Here is a 9,034-nt window from a genome sequence, read left to right as displayed (position 1 = left end):
GGAGGGGTTGTGGCATGATCAGGCTTGCCTTTCAGAAGGTTGTTCTGCCTATACTGTGGAGAATAGATCCAGGGAAACCAATGCTTATCAGCCTTCCAATCAGTAGATAAACATTGAGAGTGGCCTGGAGAGAGGTCCAGGAAGATCAGAGTTAGGGACAGATTTAAGAGATCTGAAGAACATGGATTCACAAGACTTGGTGACTGGCAGGATGTGAGAGGTGAGCGGGAAACAGAGGAACCAAGTGTGAGCTCCAGCATTTGTTCTTAGATCAACCCTGGGTCCAGGGTGGTGTCATTTACTGAGAGTGGGGGAACACTGGAGGAGGAAGATTATTAATTTTTGTTTTGGACAGGCTGAGTATGAGGTGATTTTGAGACATCCAAGAGAGAAGCAGGCAGCTGGGTGGGACTGGAGATCAGGAGAAACATGGAGGATCTAAGACAGAATGTCATCAGCATGGACCTGTGTGGAACTGATCAGAGTCACTGTGGTTTCAGGACAGTAGGCTCGGAGCACCCTGTGGAGTGGTGGAGGAGGTAAGGAAGTGGAGATCAGAAAAAAAGGAGACATTTATTTTGAGAAGTTTGGCTGTGAAGGAGAAGAAAGAGGGGCATTTAAATTTTGTGAATTTGGGCCTGCTGAGGTGGGTCATGCCTGTCATCCAAGCACTTTGGGAGGCCGAGGTGGGCAGATCACTTGAGGACAGGAGTTTGAGACCAGCCTGGCCAACATGGTGAAACTCTGTCTCTACCAAAAATACAAAAATTAGCTGCGTGGTGGTGAACACCTGTAATCCCAGCTACTCGGGAAGCTGAGACGGGAGAATCACTTGAACCCAGGAGGTGGAGGTTGCAGTGAGCTGAGACTGCACCACTGCATTCCAGCCTGGGTGAAAAGAGTGAGACTTCGTCTCAAAAATAAAGTAAAATAAAATAAAATAAAATAAAATGTGAATTTGGGCTATCATTTTTCTGCAGGAAGGTTGAGAATGGTTGCTGAGACTCTGCAGTGTCCTAGTGAAGTTTAAAGACCATAATTGCATGCTAAAATGCCCAGTCAGGGTTTTTTCTCTTTTAAAGGAGCTTGGTGCTTTTATCTACATTTATTTGCAGCTTCTCTTCTTTCCTCCCCCCGTTATCCCTCTGTATTCTATGGTGAATCTTACTTTCTCACCTTCCATTGTTTTATTTTTTCCAGGACAACTATCTGAAGAAGTTAAAAATAAATGGAATAACATTTTTGAAACCACAGTAAAAGGCAGAAGTTTTAATGCAAAACAAACAAAATATTCATTTGAGCAATGTCTCACAGGAAAAACTTATTAATACTTCATTTCTAAATCATCGTAATAACTTACTTCTTTTTTTTTTTTCTTTTTTAGGGCAGGGTCTGGTTCTGTTGCCCATGCTGGAGTGCAGTGGCATGATCATAGTTCACTGCAGCCTCCACCTATTGGGCTCAAACCATCCTCCCACCTCAGCCTCCCAAGTAGCTGGGACTGCCCCAAGCCCTGCTAATTTTTGTATTTTTGGTAAAGATGGGGTCTTACCATGTTGCCCAGTCTGGTCTCAAGTTCCTGAGCTCAAGCGATCCTCCCGCCTCAGCCTCCCAAAATGCTGGGATTATAAGTGTGAGCCACCGTGCCTGGCTAACTTACTCTTTCTACTTGTTCTATTTCTCAACATTTTTTTTTTGTGTTGTTGGTTTTTACACTTTTTGTAGGAGGTGAGATTACAAGTAGGCATTCACAGAAAAACTTGGTATATATTGAGTAGAATTGCCAGCTAGTATTGCCTTCAATTGCATGCTTTAAAAATCAAACAGTTTGTCATTATTTATTGAATTTATGCAGAGAAGTGTAAGGCATGTCTAGTACCCATTAGAAGTTTATAATGAAGGAAACAACACATATAAAAAACAAAGCATATGAAATTATGGAAGGCTAACACCCATAAAACAAAGAGAATAGATGAACAATAGATGAAATAAAACAATGAAATACTTAATCGAATGATACTGATTATAAGTTTGTTAGTAGGTCAAGGAAAATAAAGATCGAGAGCCAAGGAAGGCATTCCCTGGGATAAAGATCATAAATTTCAACAAATCAACACTAAAAGTAACTTTATAATATTGATTTAAAAAACCATATTTCTTCAATTCTAAGGTGTCATCTTTTCACATTTTAATATCACAGATGTAACAGCTAACATTCATCTTGCACTTACTTTGTACCAGGTTCCCTTATGTGTGCTTTACATGTGCTGACTCATAGAATCTGGGATATTCCATGTCATCTTCTGCTCTCTAAAAAGTTGTCATTAAACCAATGTTACAAACTTAAACTCCATGACTGTTTAGAATCCAGGCACCACTGTAGGTGCAGAAATAAATAGTGTTTACAGATATACATTAATAAAAATTACATTGAGGAAATGTTCTAATTTCCTTAGCCTAGATTGATAGGCCCTTGGTTTTGTTTTGTGAAGGTCATTTGATACCCCTAAGACATCTGTGGATCTTCTGTAACTTAGCCATTCAGTCAAGGGGCACAATAGTTTCAAAACAGAAAAGTCTCCGTGCATCAGGATTTAACCTCATGCAGTAATCATCATTATCTGCCTCTGCTTGTGGTTTGCACCCAGGTCAGGGAGCTGGTTCTGATTTATTTACACACAGGGATGAACTATCTAAGCCACCAGTGTGAAGCCAAAATATATAATTATATTGGGTTGGGTTCTCCAGGCAACGGTCTCTGAGATGGAGAATTGCGTGCAGGTTATTTACTGGGGCATGTTTTCAGGCACAACCCTGGTGGGGATGAGAGGAGCAGGACTGGGTAGAAGAAGTTGATCTGTGATGCATTTGCAGCACAGGCCCCAGCAGATCCCAGAGGGAATATTGGAGCTAAGATGTGCTTTCGGAGATGTCCTTAGTTGAGGCAAAAGGGGCTGGGCCTTTGTACTCTCGCATTCATGGGATATGAATAGTTCCAAGGGAGGGCTTGTAATGAGGTGAGATGGTTGCTTTTGACTGAGGGTAATTCCTGAAGGAAGAATCAGTTTCAAGCTATCAGCAGGCAACACTCCCTGCAGCTGGGGGCATAAAGGCTTTGGTCCCGAATGTGGGAACTGGGTGGCACACTACAGCATCCACGACAGTGAAATACTGTGTATTCATAAGTTTATATGTTGATATGGTTTGACTGTGTCCCCACCCAAATCTCATCTTAAATTGTAGCTCTTATAATTCCCTCTTATCGTGGGAGGGACCTGGTGGGAGGTAATTCAGTCATGGGGGTGGGTCTTTCCCATGCGGTTCTCATGATAGTGAATAAGTCTCATGAGATCTGATGGTTTTATAAAGGGGAGTTCCCCTACACAAGCTCTCTTCCCTGCCACCATGTAAGACATGACTTTGCTCCTCTTTTGTCTTCTGCCATGATTGTGAGGCCTCCCCAGCCATGTGGACCTGTGAGTCAATTAAACCTCTTTTCTTTATAAATTACCCAGTCTCGGGCAGTCCTTTATAGCAGCATGAAAATGGACTAATACATATGTTTTATATAAACATATAAAATACAAACACAGATATACAGATAAACACATACATTTATGTGTACATTTATATTTACAAAATTTAAAAAAGCATATATCAAGTAAATAAAACAACCATAGCGAAATGTGATATGGTATACTGGGTAGATTTAGTAGAGTAGCTATGGTCACTATAGTACAGTGGGTCTCAGCCTTGCTCTTTAGGGAATATTTTTGAAATTTGAGACAGCATATCTGGTTGTCACAAAGAATGGAATGCTCAAGCATCTATTGATTAGAAATTAAAGATGGTAGGTGTACTGGAATGTGGTCTTTCAAATGTCCCACTGGATATTCATGTAGGTAAAAATCTGTTTGCGGCCGGGCGCGGTGGCTCAAGCCTGTAATCCCAGCACTTTGGGAGGCCGAGACGGGCGGATCATGAGGTCAGGAGATCGAGACCATCCTGGATAACCCAGTGAAACCCCGTCTCTACTAAAAAATACAAAAAAAATTAGCCAGGTGAGGTGGCGGTCGCCTGTAGTCCCAGCTACGCGGGAGGCTGAGGCAGGAGAATGGCGTGAACCCGGGAGGCGGAGCTTGCAGTGAGCTGAGATCCGGCCACTGTACTCCAGCCTGGGCGACAGAGCCAGACTCCATCTCAAAAAAAAAAAAAAAAAAAAAAAAAAAAAAAATCTGTTTGCAATTATCTTAGCCTGGAACTTAACCCATTTTAAATATAAACACGATGTTTTAGTTTAGATTTTTCCATTCTAGGAATGTAACTATGTTGTGGTATCAGTCAGGATCTAGTTGGGAAAACAAACTACATTACTATTATTTTTTGAGATGGAGTCTTGCTCTGTCACCCAGGCTGGAGTGCAGTGTCATGATCTGCACCCTGCAACCTCCACCTCCCGGGTTCAAACGATTCTCCTGCCTCAGCCTCCTGAGTAGCTGGGATTACAGGTACCCGCCACCACACCCAGCTAATTTTTGTATTTTCAGTAGAGATAGGGTTTCACCATGTTGGTCAGGCTGGTCTCGAACTCTTGACCTCAAGTGATCTGCCGGCTTCAGCTGCCCAAAGTGCTGGGATTACAAGTGTGAGCACTGTGCCCGGCCCAACCTACATTATTTTAACAGAAATAACATTTTCTTGTTTGCCCCGAGAATATGTGTCAGCAGCACTTTGTGGATGCGGTATTTACCCTGAGATAACTTTGCCATGAAATATCTCACTTTTATTATTTTTGCATTGCTCTAACATATCAACCTTGCAAACAAAAGACGTCATTCTATTTATAGCATTCTGTTTCTAGTAGTGGCGTTTCCATTTACAAAATATAGTAATTCTCGATCACTGAAAATGTCAAATTCTAGAAAATGTAGCATTCCTACACATGATGTTAACAGCGTTCTCGAACAGTTGTTGGCTGAAGAGTCACTTGATGATATCCGATTTTTCTGAAATAGATGATTTTGATGTTAGTTCTATTTAGCAATAACTCCAAGAACAGTTTTTAGATTTTATTTTCACATTGAAAATCAGATTTGCTTCAACCTCAAAGAGCGTGTTTTTGTAAAATATTAAATGAGTGCAGGCAGTGAGCGATACTTTTTGTTGTTGTTGTTGAGACAGAGTTTCGCTCTTGTTGCCTGGGCCGGAGTGCAACAGTGCGATTTCAGCTCACCGCAACCTCCACCTCCTGGGTTCAAGCGATTCTCCTGCCTCAGCTTCCCTAGTAGCTGGGATTACAGGCGCACACCACCATGCTCAGCTAATTTTTTTTTTTTTGTATTTTTGGTAGATACAGGGTTTCACCATGTTAGCCAGGCTGGTCTTGAACTCCTGACCTCAGGTGATCCGCCCTCTTCGGCCTCCCAAAGTGCTGGGATTACAACTACGAGCCACCGCGCCCAGGCAGCTATACTTTTGTTTCTAAACAAAAAAAGGGTTAATATGGGGAATTGCTTAAATAGTCCCATTTAATAGGGGGAATTGTTTAAATAGGTGTTAGAGGACTGAAAAAGCAAAAAGGGAGCACAGATACAGTACCTTTAAGAAGCAGCTATCACCAGTAGGGCTGGGGACAATGGGAAAAGGTTAGTTATTAGAACTCAAAGTTTGGAAGAGGGGCCCTTTTCTTCTCTTCATGTCTTCATTCCTGAAGAGTCTGAATCCATTTTTTAATCCTTTTAAAAAATTATAGTAGCTTCCATCAACTTTTACTATAGGATATGGAAGTGCTAAGAGGTACCACAGAAAATCCAGAACATTGTCCTTCCTGTCCCCATCGTCCTCCCTGTTCCCACTGTGTTGTAGCAAACCAGTTTCCTCTTGTTAATGGGAATCAGTAACCCCACCCAGAGAGTAACCCCGGCTTTGCCTGTTGTTTCCATAGCATGTGGAACTGAAAGTGGACACATCCCAGTCTTAGCTTCCAATTCAATGAAACCATAATTGTGATCCCTGGTGGGAACCCTCTCTTGGGAAGTAACACCCCCAAACCAGCAGAGCTCAAAGCTACAGGCACTGGAAGCAAACACTGGATGAGCGGATTATTGGGGGTAATGATGAGAAGAACCACTTCTACTACAACCACCACTCCCTTCTCCCTCCCAGCCCCACCCTTGATTCTTGGACCTTGTATTTTGGGGGAAGCAGTACTATGTACTGACTCCTGACTCAAAGCATTTTCTGTATCCTCCGAGAGGTAACTTCACTATTTTAGTGTGCTATTTCCCAACTGGTGCCGGAACTCAGTCTTCGGTAGAACTCCATCATCCTTCCAGGTCAGCTGCTTCTGGCAGATGAGGTATAGATAAGACTGGAAAATTCAGTTTGCATGAGTCCATTGCTGCATTTCTTTTGCCATGAGTTCCTCAGAAAGAAGTAATATTGTGTAGACTATATAACGGTGAATAAGATACAACATAAGTCATGGATGGTAGCTCTGTCAGAAACACTCTCTGGGACGGGCGTGGTGGCTTATGCCTGGAATTCCAGCACTTTGGGAGGCCGAGGCAGGCAGATTACCTAAGGTCAGGAGTTCCAAGACCAGCCTGGCCAACATGGTGAAACCCCGTCTTTACTAAAAATGCAAAAATTAGCCAGACGTGGTGGCGCATGCCTGTAGTCCCAGCTACTTTGGAGGCTGAGGCAGGAGAATCACTTGAACCCAGGAGGTGGAGGTTGCAGTGAACCGAGATCATGCCACTGCACTCCAACCTGGGCAACAGAGCAAGACTCCATCTCCAAAAAGAAAAGAAACACTCGCTGGGCACAAATCCACATCAGCCGGGCATGGAGGCTCACACCTATAATCCCAGCACTTTGGGAGGCTGAGGTGGGTGGATCACGTGAGGCCAGGGGTTTGAGACCAGCCTGGTCAACATGATGAAACGCTGTCTGTACTAAAAGTACAAAAATTAGCTGGGCGTGTTGGCGCACTCCTGTGATCCCAGCTATGCAGAATGCTGAGGCAAGAGAATCGCTTGAACCTGGGAGGCAGAGATTACAGTGAGCTGAGATCATGCCACTGCACTCCAGCCTGGGCAACAGAGCAAGACCCTACCTCAAAAAAAAAAAAAAAAAAAAAGCAAGCAAGCAAGCAAAAGAAAACAAATTGATATCCACAATATGTGTCTACTTTAGTGAAGACAAGTAACTGTTCCCTCCATAAAGGAAGGGTTCCAATATAACCAATTTGCTACCACGTGGCTGACTAGTCTCCCTTGGAAATGGTGCTTCTCAATGTGTGATTTCTGATGTTGTCAGATATCAGCCTTACTGCAGAGAAGCCTAAGATGTGAAGCCCAAGGATAGTCTTTATTCCTGACTCCATGGCGACTTTGAGCAAGCACTGCAGTAGGTGGAGAAAGAGGCCCACTCCACCGAATGTGTCACTCACCTAATTACTGAAAGCCTTCTCAGAGTAGATGCTCTATGGTGAGCATTCACATGGCACACAAATTCCTCACACTTTGTGCCCATTCTGAAAGGTGCACCCACAAACCTCTTTCCCAGACCACCTCGTCTTTCCAAGTTGCTGACCATTCAGCAAAACCATCAATAATTGCCTGTGAATGAGTGTAGATCTATACCTCTGACCATCTCTCTCAATCCAGACAAAGTAGAGACTAGGTGCACTGCTGGAAATTTCTTGCACTGAGAAAATTTCCCTTCAGTACTGTCATCAGGGGGCATTCCTTACTGAGATTGTGATGCTGGAATAGACCACTTCCAGCTTGTGCCCGTATATTTAGGAGAACTGTCTGTAAATAGTTAACTGGTCTTAAGAAATTCCCCATGAAGTTGAAGATAAGGAGGCACTAGGAGTAAGTATCAAAGGAATCTGAGCCACCGGCTAAGGCAACTTGTGCTTTCTGGACCTGCTTAAGCTCAGTCTCTTACAAACCATTTCCATTTGATGAGGAATTACTCTTGTGTATGTCCAGTCTTATGGATTGGTGGATCAGATAACACTCAGTTCATAATGGGCAGCTGAGCTTGCAGTCACTTGATTGTCTCATGGCCAGTCATTCAAATTCACTTAGCAAGCTAGAGACCATTCCTCAAATAGAAAATTGTTATCTGCAGAAGAGGGCATGGCTTGCTTTACAACTAAGGAATTGTAGATCTAATCAAGGTTCACCAGAGGCTCTATATAGCATCCTTATTTGCCACAGACACTTTAAGTATCATTGGATTCCTCTGGGTCATCAAATCCTGCTACAGATATTTCTTCTCCCCTTACTCCTAATAAAAAATTCCAGCCTTATGGGTTGCTGTATAAATGGGTCACAGTATCACACTCAGATGTGGTATGTATTGCCTCTAAAATCCAAAGATACCCAGAAAGTATTGTGTTTCTTTTCTTAGTGGTAGATGGTAAAAGGTGAAGTAATTTTTTGTCTTTTACCTTGGAGAGAATATCCTGGTGTTTTCTAGACCACTGGACCTCCAGAAACTTCACTAAGGTGATGAATTTTCTTGGGGTTTATACCCAATCTCTGGCTCACATGTGTGTTGTTAAGGCAGCTAAAATATTTGTTACTTCCTGTGTATCAGGACCAATCAGTTCCACGTCTTTAACATAGTGATCAAGACCTGTGCAGATGAGATTATGCCAGCGAGTGGGAGTGTTTACATCCCCTACAGAAGACTGTAAAGGTGTACTGTTGGCCTTGCCATATACAAGAAAACAACTTTTGGTGAAAATTGAAATAGATAAAAAGCATTTGCGATATCAATAGTGCACACCAGGTGCCTAGGGCTGTGTTGCTTTGTTGCAGTAAAGACAGCATATACAGAATAGCAGCTGCAACTGACATTACCATTTGATTAAGTTTACAACTTAATAACAAATCATAGTTATTCTCTAAGATCTTTTGCATAGGCCAAACAGGTGAGTTAAATGGGGATGTGACAGTATTATCATTCCGGTATCTTCTACATCTTTTCTGGTGGTAGTAATTTCTACATATTTCCA

Source organism: Macaca mulatta, chromosome 12 (genome assembly GCF_049350105.2).
Source record: "Macaca mulatta isolate MMU2019108-1 chromosome 12, T2T-MMU8v2.0, whole genome shotgun sequence".
Taxonomy (NCBI): domain Eukaryota; kingdom Metazoa; phylum Chordata; class Mammalia; order Primates; family Cercopithecidae; genus Macaca; species Macaca mulatta.
This window is presented reverse-complemented; position numbering follows the sequence as displayed.